The sequence below is a fragment of the Hyperolius riggenbachi genome, chromosome 6 (assembly GCF_040937935.1).
Source record: "Hyperolius riggenbachi isolate aHypRig1 chromosome 6, aHypRig1.pri, whole genome shotgun sequence".
Taxonomy (NCBI): Eukaryota; Metazoa; Chordata; class Amphibia; order Anura; family Hyperoliidae; genus Hyperolius; species Hyperolius riggenbachi.
In genome coordinates, this window is record NC_090651.1 from 54,707,020 (window position 1) to 54,727,821 (window position 20,802).

General features: G+C 45.9%; 1 protein-coding gene across 1 annotated transcript in view; it reads right to left on the reverse strand.

Moving 5' to 3' along the window:
• LEPR (leptin receptor) overlaps positions 1-16,984 on the reverse strand; it is a 153,872-nt gene extending 136,888 nt beyond the window's left edge. The window contains exon 1 of the mRNA XM_068239298.1: positions 16,906-16,984. The gene's annotated coding sequence lies outside the window, so the exon portion shown is untranslated. The remainder of the gene's footprint in view (positions 1-16,905) is intronic.
• Between the last annotated feature and the right edge of the window lie 3,818 nt (positions 16,985-20,802).

Here is a 20,802-nt window from a genome sequence, read left to right on the forward strand (position 1 = left end):
TTGATAGTGTACAACGCGAAAGCAAAAAACACAAAACAGAAAAAGACACCTTATTTCCAAATACAATATTGTCACCATGCATTGTACTAGGAACATAATCTAAATGTTGTAATATCCAGGATGGATAAGCAAATAGAGATGGCTGGAACCTCCGATTTACGGTTCGCAAAGTTCGAACGTGAACTTCTGCGGACTTCGCGAACCGCAATACACTTCAATGGGCAGGCAAACTTTCAAAACTACAAATACTAATTTTGGCCACAAAAGTGATGGAAAAGATGTTTCAAGGAGTCTAACAACTGGAGGGGGGCATGGCGGAGTGGGATACGTGCCAAAAGTCCCGGGGAAAATTACGGATTTGAGGCACAGCAGGATTTTAAGGAAAAAAATCACATTGCATTGCTAAATTGGAGGCATAAAGTGCTTTAACCCTCTGGGCGATACAACTATATCGCCCAGGAGGTGGCGCAGCACTATTTTTTAAATTTTTTTATTTTTTAAATCATGTAGCGAGCCCAGGGCTCGCTACATGATAGCCGCAGCGCAGCGGCATCCCCCCACCCACTCCGATCGCCTTCGGCGATCAGAGTAAGCAGGAAATCCCGTTCAGAACGGGATTTCCTGCTGGGCTTCCCCGGTCGCCATGGCGACGGGGCGGGATGACGTCACCAACGTCATGGATGTCGTGACGTCAGAGGGAGTCCCGATCCACCCCTCAGCGCTGCCTGGCACTGATTGGCCAGGCTGCGCAAGGGGTCGGTAGGGGGGGGGCTGCACGGCACGGCGAGCGGCGGCGGATCGGCGGCGAGCGGCGGCGATCGGAAGTTACACGTAGCTAGCAAAGTGCTAGCTGCGTGTAACAAAAAAAAAATTATGCAAATCGGCCCACCAGGGCCTGAGAAATCCTCCTGCGCGATATACCCCGAGCTCAGCTCGGGATTATCGCTCAGGAGGTTAAAGGACACCCGAAGTGAAAATAAACTAATGAAATAAACTATTTTATCTATCTTCCTTCTCCTAAAAATGACTTTTTAAGATAATTCCACAGTTTTATTTTATGTTTAAATATACTTTTTAAGTTTTACCTTTTTTATTGTTTTTGCTCAATGACACATTCATTGAAGTATGCCAGAGCTAAAATCTATGAACTATTGACTCTTTTTATCTCTTTCCTGCTCGCAAAAGCCATTTTCTGCTAGGAAAGTATTTTATAGATGGAATTTCTTATCAGTAAGGGTCACACTGTAGTCACTTCCTGCCTGAGTCAGGACCGAGTCAGCCACTTACATACCTGATATTTGACTCTTTCAGGCAGAGAAAGAAAAAAAGGAACACAGCATAGTTGATTGTGTGCTAGGCACTGTACAGACCCATGTCTATCTCATCATGTCACATGTCACTTTGGGTATCCTTTAAAACATCTTGCGTGTGTATACATCAACCAGGTAGTGTAATTAGTGTACTGCTTCACACTGACGGAACAAACTCACTGCAAACAGCTGTTTGTGTAGTGATGGCCATGCTGGACTGGTGCACACCATGGCGAGAGTGCAGATAATGGCGGTTTTCAAGCCTATAAGCTCGGGCTGAGGTAGCTCCATGACAGAACAACAGTGACTGTCCAGGTGATTGTATTCGGTCTGTCCACAATGAAGCAACAACCTTATTATCTTGGGTGTGCCCCCCAACACACTTATATAGGTCTGGTCATTACTAGAGATGGCCCGAACCTCCGATTTTCGGTTCGCGAACCGAGTTCGCGAACTTCCGCAAAAGTTCGGTTCGCGCGAACTATCGCGAACCGCAATAGACTTCAATGGGGAGGCGAACTTGGAAAACTAGAAAAAAATATGCTGGCCAGAAAAGTGATGGAAAAGATGTTTCAAGGGGTCTAACACCTGGAGGGGGACATGGCGGAGTGGAATACATGCCAAAAGACCTGGGAAAGAATGGGTTTGATGCAAAGCAGCATTTTAAGGGCAGAAATCACATTGAATGCTAAATTGCAGGCCTAAAGTGCTTTCATGCATATTGTATGTGTATACATCAATCAGGGAGTGTAATCCCCTTCCTCCCTCCTCCCTTCCTCCCACCTCTCTCTCTCTCTCTCTCTCACTCTGATTTTGTCTTCCAGGGATTTGTAGGCGGTCAAAAGCAAGCTCACATACATTGGCCAAGAATTGAACCCAGGTCAACTGCTTAGAAGGCAGCTATGCTCACCACTATACCACCATTGGCCGGGAATCGAACTCAGGTCAACTAACATTACAAGCTGAAGCCAGCCATTTCACTCATCTCTTCAACTACAAGAAAGGCCCAGTAGTCTTAGCTACCGTAATATCTATGTTACGGCAGGGCCCTTATTACACTTTCTCTTACAGGGCAATGGAAACCGTTTTACCCATGCGATAAAACGAGGTGCAAAAATGAAATCATGCCTAGCAGAGGATGGTTTCAATCCATCAACCTCAGGGTTATGGGCCCAGCACACTTCCGCTGCACCACTCTGGGGCCTGATTGGCTACAACGGGCCTGCTGACTGTGATGTAGAGGGTCAAAGTTGACCCTAATGGTGCACTATGGGGGCGAACCGAACTTCTGGGAAAGTTTGCGTTCGCATGCGCATGCGAACCACCCAAAGTTTGCCTGGAACCGTTCGCCGGCGAACCGTTCGGGCCATCTCTAGTCAATGCTTCATTGTGATACGCAAGCCCTTCCCCGAGGCAAGGTAACGATCACGAAGGGAAATTGACACACGTACATGCCTTTTGTTTTGTTGTTGCAGCCGCAGTGCAGTCAGAAAAATTAGGCAGGCGTGTACACGCACCAGAAAAAAATATTATTGTTTTTGTTAGCGGTCGCTGCTAGCAGCGGCATTAAAAATTCAGGAATCCACCTGGAGTCCTGGACCCTGTTGGTGGTGGCGGAGAAGGCAGTCAAGCGGCCTGAAGGCTTAGTCTTGGGGCAGGCAGCAGCGGCCGGCAGGCAGCGATGCTGTGTGTGGGGACTGACTTAGTTTTCGGGCAGGCAGTAGCCCTCCAGGATCCATGCCTCATTCATTTTGATAAAGGTGAGGTACTGAACACTTTTTTGACCTAGGCGACTTCTCTTCTCACTGACAATGCCTCCAGCTTTGCTGAAGGTCCTTTCTGACAGGACGCTTGAGGCAGGGCAAGCCATAAATTGGATGGCAAATTGTGACAGCTCTTGCCACAGGCCGCAGTCGCACAGATGCAGTGAAAGGTATGCAGTAACTGCTGGTATAAAAATGTGCAGTCACACAGGTGCAGTGAAAGATATGCAGTGACTGCTGGTATAACAATGTGCAGTCACACAGGTGCAGTGAAAAGGTCACAGTGACTGCTGGTATAACAATGTGCAGTCACCACTGGCGTAACAATAGGCCCTGCAGCCCCTGCTCCCGCGGGGGGACCCGGGCCCCCCTGGGGCCCGCTCAGGGCCGTTTTTTGGGGGCTGGAGGGGTGGCAGCATGAGGGGAAAGCCTTGGCCACAGTCGGCGGGGAGAGGGGACATTCCCCCCCTCTCCCTCACCTTAGAGCTCTCCCCTCTGCGCTCCCCTCCAGCTAGTTACAGTGTGGGCAGCGGGCAGCGACGGGCAGATACATACCTTCCGTGCGTTCCACCGCATACTCCTCACTCTAGCGGCTGACGTCACTTCCGGAAGTGATGTCACTTCCGGAAGTGGTGTCAGGCGCTAGAGCGAGGAGTATGCGTTGGAACGCACGGAAGAAGGTATGTATCTGCCCGCCGCTGCCCGCTGCCCACACTGTAACTAGCTGGAGGGGAGCGCAGAGGGGAGAGCCCCGAGGTGAGGGAGAGGGGGGGGACGTCCCCTCTCCCCGCCGACTGTGGCCAAGGCTTTCCCCTCATGCTTCCACCCCTCCAGCCCCCACAAAACGGCCACGAGCGGGCCCCAGGGAGGGGCCTGCTCCGAAATTCTGCAGGGGGGCCCTGTGGGGCCTAGTTAAGCACCTGGCAGTCACAAAGGTGCAGTGAAAATGGATGCACTGACTGCTGGTATATAAAACAGCGTGCGGTCACACAGATGCAGTGAATGGTATGCAGTGACTGGTATATAAAACAGCATTCGGTCACACAGGTGCAGTGAGAGGTATGCAGTGACTGGTATATAAAACAGCGTGCGGTCACACAGGTGCAGTAAAAAGGTATGCACGGACTGGTATATAAAACAGCGTGCTGTCACACAGATGCGGTGAAAGGTATGCAGTGACTGGTATTATAATACAATGTGCAGCAGTCACACTAGGCACTGAATGTGCTGGGACTGGCACAGTATAGCAATTAGCAAGGTATATGCAGTGTCAGTGGGCCACACAAAAAAAAAACACATCACAAGTACATTAGCTCTTAACCTCCTTGGCGGTCTGATTCTTTCCAGATTTTAGGGTCTAAAAGCGGTGCAATTTTTTTTTCACTCTTTCAGACCCTAAAACCTGAAAAAAATCATTCTGGCAGTGAGATCTGCAGCAAAATAAAAAAAAATGTACCTTCCTGGGCTCCTGTGCTGCAGTTTTCTCTTTGTCCACAAGATGGCGCTAATATACATATAAATTAACTTCTCTATATTTCTCTAATATAGAGAAGTTCGTTTTCAATATTAGCCCCGCCCCCGATGACGTCACGCTGCCACCACCGCTCTGCTGCCACCACCACGGCTGCGCTGCTCCAACTGGCTGCCGGGTCCCCGGAAGAATAGCGGTGACATGGGGGATCCCGGCGGCCAGGGAAAGACCCCACACTGCCGGGGAGAGAGGCTGGAGTCCCGCTGTACAGCGAGATCGCGCGCGGGACTCCACAACCACAAGTAATCTGCAATGCATACCCCGACCTGAGCTCGGGATCACCGCTAATAGCTTGTTTTTTCTACCCCGAGCTCAGGTCGGGAAAACCGGCAAGGAGGTTAAAGAGCTGTTTTGGGGTACTTTTCATCAACAAATATCAGCAAGTAGCAAGCTAACAGACCTCCTAACTATCGCTTTCCTATCTCTCCAATGTCTCTTCCTTCTCTCACTAATACAGCAGAGTGAGAAAATGGCTGACGCTGCTGCCTTATATAAGGGGGGGAGGGGGGGGGGCTTCAGGAGGGATTGCAGCCTGATTAGCTGCCATGTGTCTGCTGACTGTGATGTAGAGGGTCAAAGTTTAGCCCAATCATGCAGTATAGGGGGCGGGTCGAACGCGCATAAAATTCGCGGTCGCGTTCACATGCGAACCGTTTAGGCCATCTCTATAAGCAAACAACATTTGTAGGTTTAACTTATATTTAGCAGTGTTTATTGTAAAACTGTAATGGACGTAAGAGGAGAAATAGTGTTTTTTCTATTTTTTCCCTTATTTTCCCTTTAAAATGCACAGAAAATTACTACACAAAATGATCACACACTAAAAGCCTAATTTTTCCTGAAAAAACAGAAAAACAAAACAAAAAACAATAAATGGATGATTAAGGTGTAGTAATAAAGTTATTGGTGAATGAATGGGAGCAGCGCTGATATGTGAAAATTGCTCGGGGGCTCTTCACCTGTTACTCTTCATAGTCTATATCTCCTTTTCTCTCATTCTTCTCTATCCCTCTGTATTTCCTCTCTATCCATTCCCAAGGGAACCTCTCTTCATTATTGTCTGTCTGTCTCTTCTTCGTTATATTGACTGCCATATTGGATGGGGAGGCTGATAAATGAAGGACTATGGAGGAAAATTATTTTATATACCAGAAGGTCCATTACATCTGCTTAAAGGACCACTATAGTAAAAAAAAAATGTCAATTTAAATAAGGGTGTATGCAAACATATTAATTGTACATTTGTCCCAGAATAAAATGCACTATAAAATTACTTGTTCCTATGTTGCTATCACTTACAGTAAGCAGAAAAAAACTGACAGTTTTAGAATTAGTCCGTTTCCTTATGGTTTTTTTTTCAGGATTTCCTTTATTTACAAAACCACTCACTGAAAGGAAGTGGCACAGCCCACCTGCTAGAATAGTGGCCAGTGACGTAGTTGAGGAGCTTTGTGTAACAATCGGTGTAACACAGAGAGGATCTGATTATCGGTGATCTGCAGTATCACCGAGAATACAGATATATACCTGATTATTGATGACCTGCAGTATCACCGATAATTAGACATATCTCTAACCTCTGGACACCTGAGTAATATGAGTGTTTGGTGCAACAGTAATACTTTGAGGAGAGCCTCCATAAAGAGGGTGCAAGGCAGTAGAGATACTGCCCAAAGAACAGGCTCCTTCCAAAAGCCTGAGGCTCCCCAAGGGGAGGAGTCAGGCTGAGAATGGGAAGGACCAGAGTGTGAGTGACACTAATGGTGGAGTGTCACTGACAGATCTGGGAACTATCTCTAAACAGAGGAGATAGTTCTCGAGGTCGGACAAGCCAGGTCGGCAACAGACAGATTAGGTACAGAGGAAGGAGACAGACTCGGAGTCCTAAAGCAAGCAAGGTTTGGCAACGGAGTAACAGATATAGCGAAGTACCAAATCAGAGATCAGAAGAGAGGTCAGGAAAGCAGGTCATAACAAATAATCAACAATGTCTAGTCTATAGGTGTGAGCTCCTTGATCATCAACACCCTGGAACTAGTCTGAAGTATAACAGAATGGTAACGCTAATTCCTAGTCTTGGGTGTGAGCTCCGTAGTCATCAACACCCTGGAACTAGCCTCAATAACCTCATTAATGAGTTCCTGAAAGACGGCCGGAGCGTTACACAACCCGAAGGGCATCACCAGGTACTCGTAATGCCCATCGGGTGTGTTAAAGGCCGTCTTCCACTCATTCGCCTCTCTGATCCGCACCAGGTTGTATGCACCCCGCAAATCAAATTTTGAGAAAATCTTAGCATTGGTGACCTGAGTAAATAAATCGTCTATCAAAGGTAAAGGATAGCGATTCTTTACTGTGATTTTATTCAGACCCCGATAATCAATGCATGGCCGTGGGCCTCCGTCTTTTTTCTTTACAAAAAAGAAACCCGCTCCAGCAGGCGACCGGGAAGGGCGAATGAACCCTTTAGCTAAGTTTTCACGGATGTACTCCTGCATGGCCAACTTTTCCGGCCCAGACAAATTGTAGAGATGACCTCTAGGGGGCATACAACCAGACCGGAGATCGATGGGGCAATCGAAAGGGCGATGTGCAGGAAGTTTATCAGCCGATTTAGGACAAAATACGTCTGAAAATTCAGAATACTGATCCGGCACTCCCTCCATGTGAATCTTGGTCTGGCCCAAGGTTACCTTCGCTAAACAATGATGAAAGCAATGGGACGACCAGCTCGTTAGCTGACCAGTGGCCCAATTAATCTGAGGGGAGTGAAGTTGTAACCAAGGCATGCCAAGAATGATCGTGGAGGTTGTCATGTGTAACACAAAAAAATGCAAATTCTCCCTATGCAGCACCCCTATAGTGACTCCCACCTCTGGGGTCTGCGACAGAGGACTGTTACCCTGCAGAGGGGAATCATCCACTGCCGTAACTTGAACAGGTGGTTTTACCGGGGTGAGCGGAATACCCAATCTTTTTGCAAATTTGTAATCCATAAAATTAGCCGCTGAGCCTGAGTCAATGAAGGCTTCAGTGACTTCAGATTTATCCTCCCATGAAATACTACAAGGAAGAAGAAAGCGTTCATCATCTAGGGGTAAAAATTGCGCGCCTAGGGTATTACCCCCAACTACTCCTAGGCAGTAGCGTTTCCCGATTTCTTAGGGCAATTCTGTACTCTATGACCCCCCTCTGCACAATAAAGACAGAGCTGCTCTGATATCCTGCGTTTCCGCTCCACTTGAGACAACTTTGACCGGCCAATCTGCATTGGCTCAGGTGGAGGCGAAATGGGAGGAGGCGGAGTCAGAGGGGGCGCAGGGTGGGACACCATTCTCACATGGTTTCTACCCCGGTCTGTCTCTGATAGCGCAGCCGACGATCTATCCTAATGGCTGATGAAATGGCCTCATCGATGGATTTAGGTTCAGGCAGACTTAACATAAGACCGGAGACCTCATCTGACAACCCTGATAAGAAACAATCTAAAAGGGCAAAGGTGTCCCACCTGGCTGACACTGACCACCTCCTAAATTCAGCAGCATTCTCCTCAACCGGACTCTTGCCTTGACGTAACAGTTTGAGCTTCCGCTCAGAAGTCGAGGCAATGTCTGGATCATCGTAAATTATAGCCATGGCTTTAAAAAATTCCTCCACAGAGGTTAGGGCTAAGTCTCCGACGGGCAGACTGTACGCCCAGGTCTGAGAATCACCTGATAACAAAGTTTTAATAAATGTGACCCTTTGGGCCATAGTTCCTGACGATTTAGGTCTCAACTCAAAGTATGATAACACTCTACTCCTAAAATTTCGGAAATCAGATCTGTGACCAGAACATTTTTCAGGTACAGGCATACGTATGTCTGAGCTAGGAGGAGATCGCACTTCATCCACAGCCATCTGGAGGGTTTGTACAGACCCGGAAAAAGCATCAATTAATGCCCGGTGACTACCCAGCACTTGGTTGATGTTATCCACCGAAGTGGTAAGTGTGCCCAGATGGCCGGTGAGTACGTCCATTTGTATTTGGTCTGCCGTTCTGTAACGATCGGTGTAACACAGAGAGGATCTGATTATCGGTGATCTGCAGTATCACGGAGAATACAGATATATACCTGATTATTGATGATCTGCAGTATCACCGATAATTAGACATATCTCTAACCTCTGGACACCTGAGTAATATGAGTGTTTGGAGCAACAGTAATACTTTGAGGAGAGCACCCGTATAGAGGGTGCAAGGCAGTAGAGATACTGCCCAAAGAACAGGCTCCTTCCAAAAGCCTGAGGCTCCCCAAGGGGAGGAGTCAGGCTGAGAATGGGAAGGACCAGAGTGTGAGTGACACTAATGGTGGAGTGTCCCTGACAGATCTGTGAACTATTTCTAAACAGAGGAGATAGTTCTCGAGGTCGGACAAGCCAGGTCGGCAACAGACAGACAGATTAGGTACAGAGGAAGGAGACAGACTCGGAGTCCTAAGGCAAGCAAGGTTTGGCAACGGAGTAACAGATATAGCGAAGTACCAAATCAGAAATCAGAAGAGAGGTCAGGAAAGCAGAAGGTCATAACAAATAATCAACAATGTCTAGTCTATAGGTGTGAGCTCCTTGATCATCAACACCCTGGAACTAGTCTGAAGTATAACAGGATGGTAACGCTAATTCCTAGACTTGGGTGTGAGCTCCGTAGTCATCAACACCCTGGAACTAGTCTGAATGATAACACAGATAATACACAGTATTCCTAGTCTTGGGTGTGAGCTCCGTAGTCATCAACACCCTGGAACTAGTCTAGAGAATAACACAAATACACAGTATTCCTAGTCTTGGGTGTGAGCTCCGTAATCATCAACACCCTGGAACTAGTCTAAAGAATAACACAGATTCTGACAAACAGGTCTGAGTGCTACCACTTAGTGATCGCAACGGCAGACAACCAGAGAATGACCAGCACCCAGTATATATAGCAAGGCGCTCTCCAGCGCCTCCCCTAAGTGCTGGACCAATGGGAAGTGGTGGAATTGTCAGCTGACCGGCTTGGTCAGCTGACTCCCTTCTGGCTGTCATAAAAGCTCTGCCTCTCAGCACGCGCGCGTGCGTGTCCTTCTGAACCTGTGTGGACTATCTGTCCCAGCCACACCAGACATGTGTTGCAAAGCACTCACCGCGCTGGACGCAGAATCCGCCGCACCGCTATCAAGGCATTCGGCGGTTTCTCCACGTTCGGCCATACTACTGGATGTAGGCCTATGCGTGCAGACCGCCGCGTAGGACGCGGAATCAGCCGCCTTGTTCTGAGCACACGCGGTGGCTTTTCTGCGTTTTCTCACACTTTGGGCTCCAGAGCAAGTTTTATATTAGGCCCACCAAGCACTATATACGTAACAGTTCATATGGTGCAATAAAACCTGCCAAAGACATCTACAGTATGAGAGTCGTAAACAGAGGAGGGTAACAGTTTATTAAAGGGTACCTGAACTCAGAACTTCCTCTTTGTTATAAAACATACACAACAGCAAAACATTTCTTTGTTACACTGCAGATTCACGGGCTGAATGGTCGCCTGTATTGGAGGAAGGGAAAGATAGAAGTTGGGGTCCCCTGCGATTGCAAGGACTGCTCCCCTCTAGTTACACCCCTGCTCCCCATCACTCGGGATATCAGTAATACAGGTGAATACTAGAATACGCTTGGTCATCGCAAAAGTGAAATCGGCGATTGGATGTGCCTGTAATCCTTGTGCGATGGCCAGGTGATGAATAGCTCACATCCTCCAAGCTTCTTATCATATGGCCCAAATAGAGAGAAAAACTAAACATTTGAGGGGAGAAGAAGAGTGAGTAGGGAGTAGAGAAAGATTGAGGGAGATACAACTATGGTTGGGAGGATGGAATGGAGGGGGGGTGTCAACAGAAGGAAGAGAAACGAGGGATAAGCAAGAGGAAGAACAGTAAACTAGATGATTGTAAGGAAGCACAATAGAAAGAGAGATCACAGGGGATAAGGTGCGGGGGAAGGGGCAGCACAGGTAATAGAACACATTCCCTGCAGGGATCAATATCAAATATTCATGGCAATCAATGCACCAGCAAATACCAATGTTTCCAGCAGACACATAAGCCAAATTCTCGCAATAAAGACTTCCTATCTGCATCCAGCTCCATTTCAAAGCTCTCTGCTGTATATTAACTGGCAGCTGGACTCATTTCCATAAACTGTCTTACCTACGCTTTAAAATGGCATTAAGCATGGACAATGACTATGTGATGAAAGCAACTGCTCAGCAACAAATCAGAGGAGTCCCAGCTATCCTGTGCACTGTGGGGTTACCCTAATTTATCTGCACACAGGAGCTGCAATTTGTGACATTTCATTAATGGATAATTCTACAATAGCTCATTAAATTGGCCATGGATACAATAGCTCATTAAATTATTATAATGATGCCTTTGTTTAAAAAATATAGAAAAGTATTCTTCAACAATAACAAAACATTTCTGGTTACCTATATATTGTATATGGGGCAGGGATACCAACTATTGGGGTACATCTGGCTACTTATGCTGGGGAGAGGGGGGGGGATACAAACTACTGGGGGCACATCTGGCTACCTATACATGTGGGGAGGGCTACCTAATACTGGTGCACATCTGGCTAACTGTACTGGGTGGGGGAGCCTACAAAATACTGGGGGCACATCTGGCCACCTATACTTGGGGAGGGACCTAGCTAATGCTGTAGGCACATCTGGATGCCTTTACTTGGGGGAAGGGACCTACCTAATACTGCGGGCACATCTGACTTCCTATACTTGGGGGGGGGGGGGGTTTACTAGTCAATACTGGTGCAGCTCTGGCTATGTATACTGGGTTGGGGTGGCAACCTAATACTGGGGGCACATCTGGCTTCCTATACTTGGGGGGGACCTACTTAAAACGCGTGCATCTCTGGCTAATTATACTGGGTGGGGAGTGGCTATCTAATACTGGGTGCACTACTGCTATGGGGGGGGGGGCTATTAAATATCTGGTTACCTATATTGGGTGGGGGGGATCTCAAATACTGGGGGTACATCTGGCTGCTGGGGGCAAAGCCGGGACAGGGTCCTCTAGCACCCAAGGCTGTGACACCAAAGTGCACCCCTCCATCCCTCCCACCCCACCCCTCATACACTGATTGCTATTAGACTAACACCTTAATCTATAGCTATCTGGCTTGCAGTAACTGCCATGTATCCCCTTTTCTTACTTCTCTCTGCTTCAAACACAATAGGGGAATGATAGCTGAGTGAGTTGTGCACCCCCTCCTACACTGCGCCCTGAGGCTGGAGCCTTTCTTGCCTCTGCCTCGGCACGGCCCTGGCTGAGGGGGAAGCTTGCAAATTACTGGGGGCACATCTGGCTACCTATACTTGTGGGGGGGGGCTAACACTGGTGCTCCTCTGGCTAACTGTACTGGGTGAGGGAACCTACAAAATACAGGGAGCACATCTGGCTACCCATACTTGGGGAGGGACCTACCTAATACTGGTGAACCTCTGGCAAACTGTACTGGGTGAAGGTGCACAACTGGAGTAGCAAAGGAGTTGTGGGCCCCGCTGCAAGTTCTACAATGGGGCCCCCCAAGCACTCTATACATAACAATTGATACGGTGCACAAAAACCTGCCAATAGAATCTACAGTGTCTGAGATGCAAGAAGGGGATGGGGAACAGTTTGTTAATGATTACTACTATTCAAAGTATCTATAGAAGTGATTATTATGAGCACAGGACCAATTGAGAGCTAATACTATAGCTAATACTATAGTTGATGGAGGGCCCTTCGGGCCCTTCTAGCCCAAGGGCCCTGATGCGGCCGCAACCTCTGCAACCCCTATTGCTACGCCCCTGTGGCTACCTATACTTGGGGGGGGGGGGGGCTACCTAATCCTGGCACATCTCTGGCCCATTATACTAAGTGGAGTACTGGGGTCACATCTGCTTCCTATACTGGGGCACAATTCAGCGCACTTTGGAATGTCGGCCTGTGGTGTTGGAGAACCTTGTCCCAGCCCTGGAAGTAAATGCTGTAATATAGGGCAATATTGTTTGTACAGTTTTTGTATAAAATCACTCTGATTAGTTTTGGAGGTGCTCGGAAACTATTCCTGCCCTGGCAGCTCTGAACAAAACTCATTCATATGCACAGACAAAAAAAGAAGCATGACTTAATCCTCGCTTATAAAATATTCACTGACACAGTTATAACAAAGCGGAGGTCCTCTAGTTTTGCGAGCCATGTGACTGGGCTGAGGTCATGGCCCATTTTATATGCAGAGTGATGAAATGATGACATCACCCCAGGCAGCATCCTCGGGAAATCTTCCAGGAACGTTTGTTGCCGTCTGGCTGAACGCAGGCTGCAGAAGGCTACTCCGTAAGTCACAGAAGACTTGTAATCCAATCCACGCCGCTTGTACAGAACAGCTTTGCCATCTACGCAAGTTACCGGATGAATAGACGGCTTTAATGAAGCAGGTGCTGCGCTATAAAACTGTGAGCTGGATCCTTCCCTGATTAACTCCTCTCTCTGAGGAAATGGACACGGGAGTGGAGTGGGGTGGGGGGATCATTCTGTCTATAAGCCAAATCTATATCTATAAGCCTAGGGGAATCAGTTTGAATGTTCTGTACTTTATAATGTAAGTTTATCACAGCATGAGCTAAAGCAGAGCTATATGATTGACTTGAGGTAAGCCAGCATGAAAGTAATGAACAGTGCTCCAATCATAGCAATGTCTACAACTTGAAACATTCTAATTGGCCAAATTGGGTAGGCGTACCATTACTGCAACCTATTGGAAACCTACTGTAGAAGTTTGAGAGGGTGCTGTTCACCCAACTACATTAGCGGAATTTCCATATGGATATTCTCCTGGCTCCATGACATTCGCCATACTAGCGCCACTAAAGCCTTCTGGGTGGCTAGTGTTCTTGCCATGCAGCATTGGGGGTAGCAGTTCTGCTTAGGTTTATGTAAGCAACATGCACATGTTGGCCCAAAACATCTTTTATGATTGCTTCAGTAGACCATTTACAGCTGTCAGTGTGCAAAAGGTATCTGAACAGCCGAATATGTCCCATGTGGGGTAGGTAGGGTGAGCAGGAGTGATCCCAGTGCAAGCTGAAGCATGAACTACAACAGCAGTTCCTTACATTGGGTGACACATGCAATATTGCCATCTAAGACCATAAAAATTGTTTCTGGTAAAGAAAATATATGGGATTTGAACCAGGGACCAAAAGGCCTACCTAGCACCCTCTTTTACCCACTTCATTAGCTTTTCAAAGGTGCTGTTGTAATAACTCTCCCCTCTGTTCTTTGTGATGGAGCAGACTGGTCTGTACACACAGATAGGCTCCCAGTATAACTAGTTAGAACTCTTTACTGAAGAAAACATGCAGAGATAATTCATACACCCCCATTAGATAAAGCATCTTACTTAGAACAGAGAAGAACACAGAATGAATACAGGAAATCACAATGCCATAGCTATCATCACCACATTTTACAGACAGTGACATCTTGTGGTTGCTTTACTATACTGCAGTTTAATAATGTTGTTAAACCTCTAACACTTACCAAACTGTTCATCTGCCCCACTTATGCTTCTTTCACACTGGAGCTATCTTTCAAAAAAGGTTTTTAAGCTCCATTTTATATATATGGTGCTGGGGTGGCAGTGTAAGATTTGCACTGGGCCCTTGGCTCTGTTGTCATACTTCTGCCATCATAGTAAAGAAATGGCCCCATATCTGTCCCAGGACAGAGTGAATTGCAGTAGAGCAGATTAAAAAACATTTCCACATTTAGTCAATGTAAACATAACCCACAGGTCACACAGAAAAAAGCTCCTTACCACTAGCTCAATAACACTGTAAGCCTCCAGTTCAACAATATATGTGCACAAGAGTTCTTTTACAACAACTCTAGTGACATCACCACACTATGCCGAAAGTACAAGGGGAGTGTCTAGGACCAAGCTTATGGTGCTAAGCAGCCCTACGAAAAGAGTAGTCTCCTGTCTAACAAGTGGTTAGACGTTAGAATTTCTGTTACAACCAATCATTCGTGATCATCTTGGGCCAATATCTAGTGACAGTACAACTGTCCCATGACATCACTAGTACGAGTGCTAATGTTTTTTATTCCTGCCATGGGTGCCGCTCAATATCCAACCATTTATCGCCCCCCTTCCTTCTCCATTAAACAGAACAGGATGCTTATCTGTGCGGCGACTTTTCCAAAAGCTGACGTGGGAAATGTTCACCAATGATCGCTCCAGTCCAGGTGACAGCAATCTATCATCTATACTGGACCGTAAAGATTCTTGATGGAATATGTTTACCGCTGACTGAATAAAGAGCATCAGATGCATGATAAACAAACAAGATATCAGAATAGACTGATCTTCCAAAGATCCTGAGCTTCACTGATCTTAGTATACAAAGCAGTGTTGAGAGTCCATGCCCAGCAACCAATCAGAATTTCTATTACACTAGTACCTTCGCTTTCTGTTAATAATTCATTCTAACATCCTATACTGCAGTGTTTCTCATCACTATTGTAGCATTTACCACTATATGAGACATAAGAGATGAAATTTATAAACATTCCTTCTTCCCCACCTCACTGCTGTGGGTAATACCATCTAAAGTACATACTGTATTTGTTAGCAGCACTCTATGATAGAGTATGAATGCTTTCCAAACATGCCATAATGCTTTTAATAAACTAAAAAATACTTTTCTGCTCATAGTATTATTTATAGAGCACCAACATCTTCCGCAGCGCTGTACAGAGTACTGTATATTGTCTTGTCACTTAAGGGCTGGCTCAGATGGACGCTTGCGGAGCGTTTACCGCAAGCGTTCGGAACGTCGCGATAAACGCTCCCATTCAAGTGAATGGGAGCGTTTACACCGAGCTTTTGCGCGTGTTTACACAAACGCGGCGTTCGGGTCCTGATTTTCGTTAGCGTTCGAGCTGCCCCTGGAAGCGACATGTAGCTTCCAGGGGGCGGCCAACCGCGACGGCTAATGTCCCTCTAGGGGAAGAAAAAATGCGACCGCATCGGAACGCAACGCGAAGGCTACTGAAAGCCTGACCGCGCAGCCGCTGCAACGCCCCCAAGTGCGACGCCACGCAGATGTCTGTCTGAACCAGCCCTAAACTGTCCCTCAGAGGGGTTCACAATCTAATCCCTACCATGGCCATATATATATTTAGATATCATATGTATCATAGTCTATGGCCAATTTAGGGGGAAGCCAATTAACTTATCTGTTTGTTTTTGGGATGTGGGAGGAAACCGGAGTGCCCGGATGAAACCCACAACGTCATGGAACCGGGAACCCAGCGCTGCTCACCGGGCTGCCAAATATACAATTTATCATTTTTCTTGTACTTCTCAAAACTTACAATAATGCAGTGACTGCAAAAAGTTAATGTACCCTCTCAACTCAGCATAAATACCCCCAAGGCATGCAAAACACGTGTTCAGACTCTAAGCGATACTGCAAACAATCATACACATTACTAAGACTACATTCAGAGTGGGCAAAGCGTTCCCTGTAAAAGCAAAAACACACCGAATGAAATTGAAAGGTCGCACCACACATTATGCACGCTTTGCATCGCATACAGGGAAGCATACAGTCAATAAAAAGTATGCTTCACTGCCCAACGTGTGCATTATGCAGTAACGCAATCCGCTAGATTGCACCAGCCGCACTGTGAACGCTGCAGAGTTATTATTGCAGTGCGACTTTTACGATGCGTCCGTTAAGTTGCGCCGCAACGCCCCACTGACCACGTAGCCTTACTCTGTATCTGCAATACATTAAACTACAATAAATTGATTATCGGCATAATCGCACACATTACACATTGCTATTGTCCATTTTGAAGGAGCGATAAAAACAAAAAAAAATCATTAAACTGTACTCAATATAAATTTGCCATAGAAGTATTATTAATGCTCCATAAACCAAAAGCATGTCATAATTAGCCCTGGTAATGAAATATCTATTGTTTTGTTTATTCTATCATTTGGCATTGATTTTTACTGAGAATCAATAGAATTACTGACAGATGTCAGCTACAATAGAGGCAAACCGTTACCTTCAGCTATGTTAATTAGTTTTTGTTGGGTGATTGTAAAAATAAAATAAACAAAAAAGAAAATCAATACTTACAAGGAGACAAGGGAAGGTGCAGATCTGAGCAAGGAATGGGGGGGACAGAACAAAGGCGCTTACCCGTCTGGCTGCGGTCCGGGTGCAGTGTGCTGAAGTAGTTGTAAGGTCTTTGGTGAGTCTGAGCAGCTGCTGATCCTGATGTGTGTGTGTGCTGTGTATGTGGGGATGTCACACCCCCTTGCAGCCAACGCCAGCTCCACTCACACAGGGGAGGGAAAGAGGGGCTGTCATAGGAGGCTGCAAACCTGAATCACACAGCTCTCTGATTATTGTTGGGCGATGTCAGATTGCTGCTGAGAGGACACCAGAGACATCTGTATCTCTTCGGATCTTTCATTCATGGTCATCGCAGGGGACATGCTGAACACATATCTTATCCATGTAATTACCTCCAGCGTACGACATGCCAATCTTACTGACAGCGCAGCGTTTCCCAGGACACCGTACATATGTCTTCTAGGGAAAGGTTACTAAAAACCGTGCTTAGATGAGGACCTTATATTTACAAGAGCAGGGGTCCATGAACTTTTCACACAAAGGGTCAGTTCACTGTTCTTGAGGCTGTCAGGGCGCAAACTATACAAGAAATTAATATAAAAAAAACTTGATGTACACTAGATTTCTTATATGTAATCAGATAAAGCATGTCCCATGTGAAATAAAACATGTACCTTATCATGCTCTTCAGAGAAAAAGTACAGATAATATGCCCCCCGCAAGCAAGTGCAAATATCATGTATCCCCCATGTATCCTCCTAATGAGTCTGACAGGAATCATGTCCCCGATATAACAAGTGCAAATATCATAACATCCATATAGCAAGTGCAGATATCATGTCCCCCATATCCATATAGAAAGCATGATATTATGTCCCCAGGGGCGTAACAATAGACCCTAAAGGGATGCCTCCGGAGGGGGGCCCAGAAGCCACAGGGGACCCGTGGGGGGAAAAGTTTGAGAGACTGACAGCTAAGGGCATGGAGAGAAAAAACGTATTCTGCTCTTGCACCTTTGTTATATTGACTGCATGTGTCCACAACACAGATAAGGTCTCACACACTTTGGAATTTGTACACTGTCCCTGCTCCCTAGGGTTCGTAAAAAAACATCTGTCTCTCACTGTTGCAAAGTACTGATGACTTCATGTACAACCTTACAAACAAAGGAGTCACATTTTGAAAAAAAAAGTTGTAGACTTTCCCTTTTCAGCAATCACTTCGAAAAGATTCCTAGATTCTTATCACACTAGCTAATGGTCTGATCACTTTTACAACACAGTGGAGTGGAGTTTGATGTCTGACTGTTGCTGCCTCATTGAGAGCTTGTTGTCTCACATGGAGTCCAAGATCCTGTAATAACAGTATCAATCAGTGACATTCTGAATGTTTTGCCAAATTTACAGTAAATACTATATCTTATGTTCAGCATGTCATTGTTGTTCCTCCATATAGCATGTGCTCTCATGTAGTAAAATAATATGGATGTGTGTGTATGTATGTACTGGGAGCAGAGCTGCAACGAGGAACTTGTCAGCTGCAAGGGGCTGGAGGAAGCCCCGGGTAAGTAGATCTGGGGGTAGCATAGATTGCCTGATGTTTCCTTTAAGTCTATGTGTTTTTATCTGCATGGAGAAATTCAGTTTTCCTGTGCAGAAAGTGAGGGGGGTTTCACAGGGGGGCCCAGTGATGTCTAGTTACGCCCCTGCATGTCCCTCCTATTTTACAATGCAGATATCATGATACCCATTATCAAGTACAGATATCATGTCCCGCATATAGAAAGTGCAGATATTATGCCCCTCAGAGAACAAATGTAGATATCATGTTCCTTGGATAACAAGTGCAAGTATCTTGCCCCTCAAATAGCAAATGAAAATATGTCTCTACTTCACAAGTTATATATCATATTTTATGGCTATAAAGTGCAGCAGATATCATGCCCCGAAGAGCAACTGAAGATATTTTGTCCATCACGTAACAAATGCAGATATCATGTCCCCCTATATAGCAATGCAGCTATCATGCCCCCAACATCACAAGTGTAGATATCCTGTTCCTTGGATAAAAAGTGCAGATTTCATGTACCACATAGCAAGTGCATATTTTTTGTTCCTCATATAACAAGTACAGATATCATGCCCCCCCCCCCCCCCCCCCTCGATAATAAGTGCAGGTGTCTTATCAAAGTAATTGCTATGATACGTGCACATTTCAACCCCCTTTTACATTATGTAGAGGTACACGAAAGAGGGGCATTGTCTGCACAGTAACAGCATGGGGAAACATCAATTTAGGATAGGGTTGTATTGTATACTAAAAACATATGACCATTAAAAAAATGCATAACATAAACAAAATTTCTTTGGTGTACACATTAATTGTACAGTTATGTGCCACATTCTGCGGATTGATTATACCTGACTTGACTGTGTCTGCCAACATATGACAGGTTCAGTCAGACCAGATTGTCTTAAGAAGCCTTGCAGTTTATTCAAAATGGGATAGTTACATTGTTATTTGGGTTGAAATAAGATATATCTATCAAGTTCAACCACAAAATAAGGTATAACACGAGCCTGCACCTTCGCAGATCCCTGCTGATGCACGCGCATCTCCGCTTGGAAGGTGGAGCTCCGCCTTCAGTCTCCCAGTGGTGATCGCCGCTTGGAGACTGTTAGACGGCGTCTAATTGTGTATAGCGCTGCGATCTGCAGCAGCGCTGTACTGGGGACAGCCGTGTGACACGGCTGTCCCTCTGGGACACAGGAGAGTGATCGGCTCTCATAGGCCGTAGCCTATGACAGCTGATCGCCAGGATTGGCTGGCTGGGGGGAGGGAGGCGGTGTTTGAGAAAAAATATAAATAAATAGAGGAATTTATTAAAAAATAAAGCTCTGTTGGTGGGGAGAAAAAGGGGGGGGGGGGGGAATCACTTGTGTGCTGAGTTGTGTGTCCCTGTAGCGAGGCGTTAAAGCTGCAGTGGCCCTTTTAGAAAAAAAAATGGCCTAGTCTTTAGGGGGCTTTAGCACTGCGGTCCTCAAGTGGTTAATCACACACCAGAAACAAGCATCTGCATATGCTTGTTCATGGTCAATGGAGAAAAGTAGTAGGGCCCATTTCCACTATCGCAAATTCGCATGTGTTTTTTGCATGCAAATTCGCATAGCAATACAAGTGAATGGGACTGTTTCTACTTGTCAGGATTCCTTTGCGTTTTTTTGTGCAGAAAAAATTCGAATGGCAGAGCCATCAGAATTCGCATACCGCATACCGCTATGCGAATCGCATACAATGTATTTAATAGGAATTTCGCGTGCGGGTCCTTGCGAATTTTCATGCGAATTTTCATAGAAACAATGGAAAAGCACACCAGCACTGCCATGCTTAAATTCGCATGGATCGTCATCCATGCGAATTCGCCGCGTCGAGTCGCACCGCACAAGTGGAAATGCAGCCTTAGAGGCAGAGGATCAGCAGGACAGCTATGCAGGCAACTGATATTGCTTAAAAGGAAGTACATGTCAGTCTCCATATCCCTCTTGCTTCAGATTCCTGTTAAGTCACATGTGAGAAACAGCTAAAAAGCTGTCATAAATTAAGTACTCGTAATTCCAAATTAGATAATTTAAGCGCGATATATAAGATTTTGCACAACAATATTAATTAGGTGGAAAATTATGCATTTTATGTCTCATGGGTGCCTGATGTTACTGAATCATGAGATAAAGTGAAGTCACGAATTAAACTAAAATATGGGATAAGCGTCGTCTTAATAATTAGTTCTCATAGTAATACAGTGTACAGCCCAACGCGTACGTTAATTAAAGACGCCTGGAAATTTTAGCGCCCAATAAGGCCAATAGTAAAATCTCAGTATTAAATGCCGATATTTTACTATGGCCAAACCTAACCCTACTCTCACACAAAACCCTCTCACCTGATGCCCAACCAAAACCC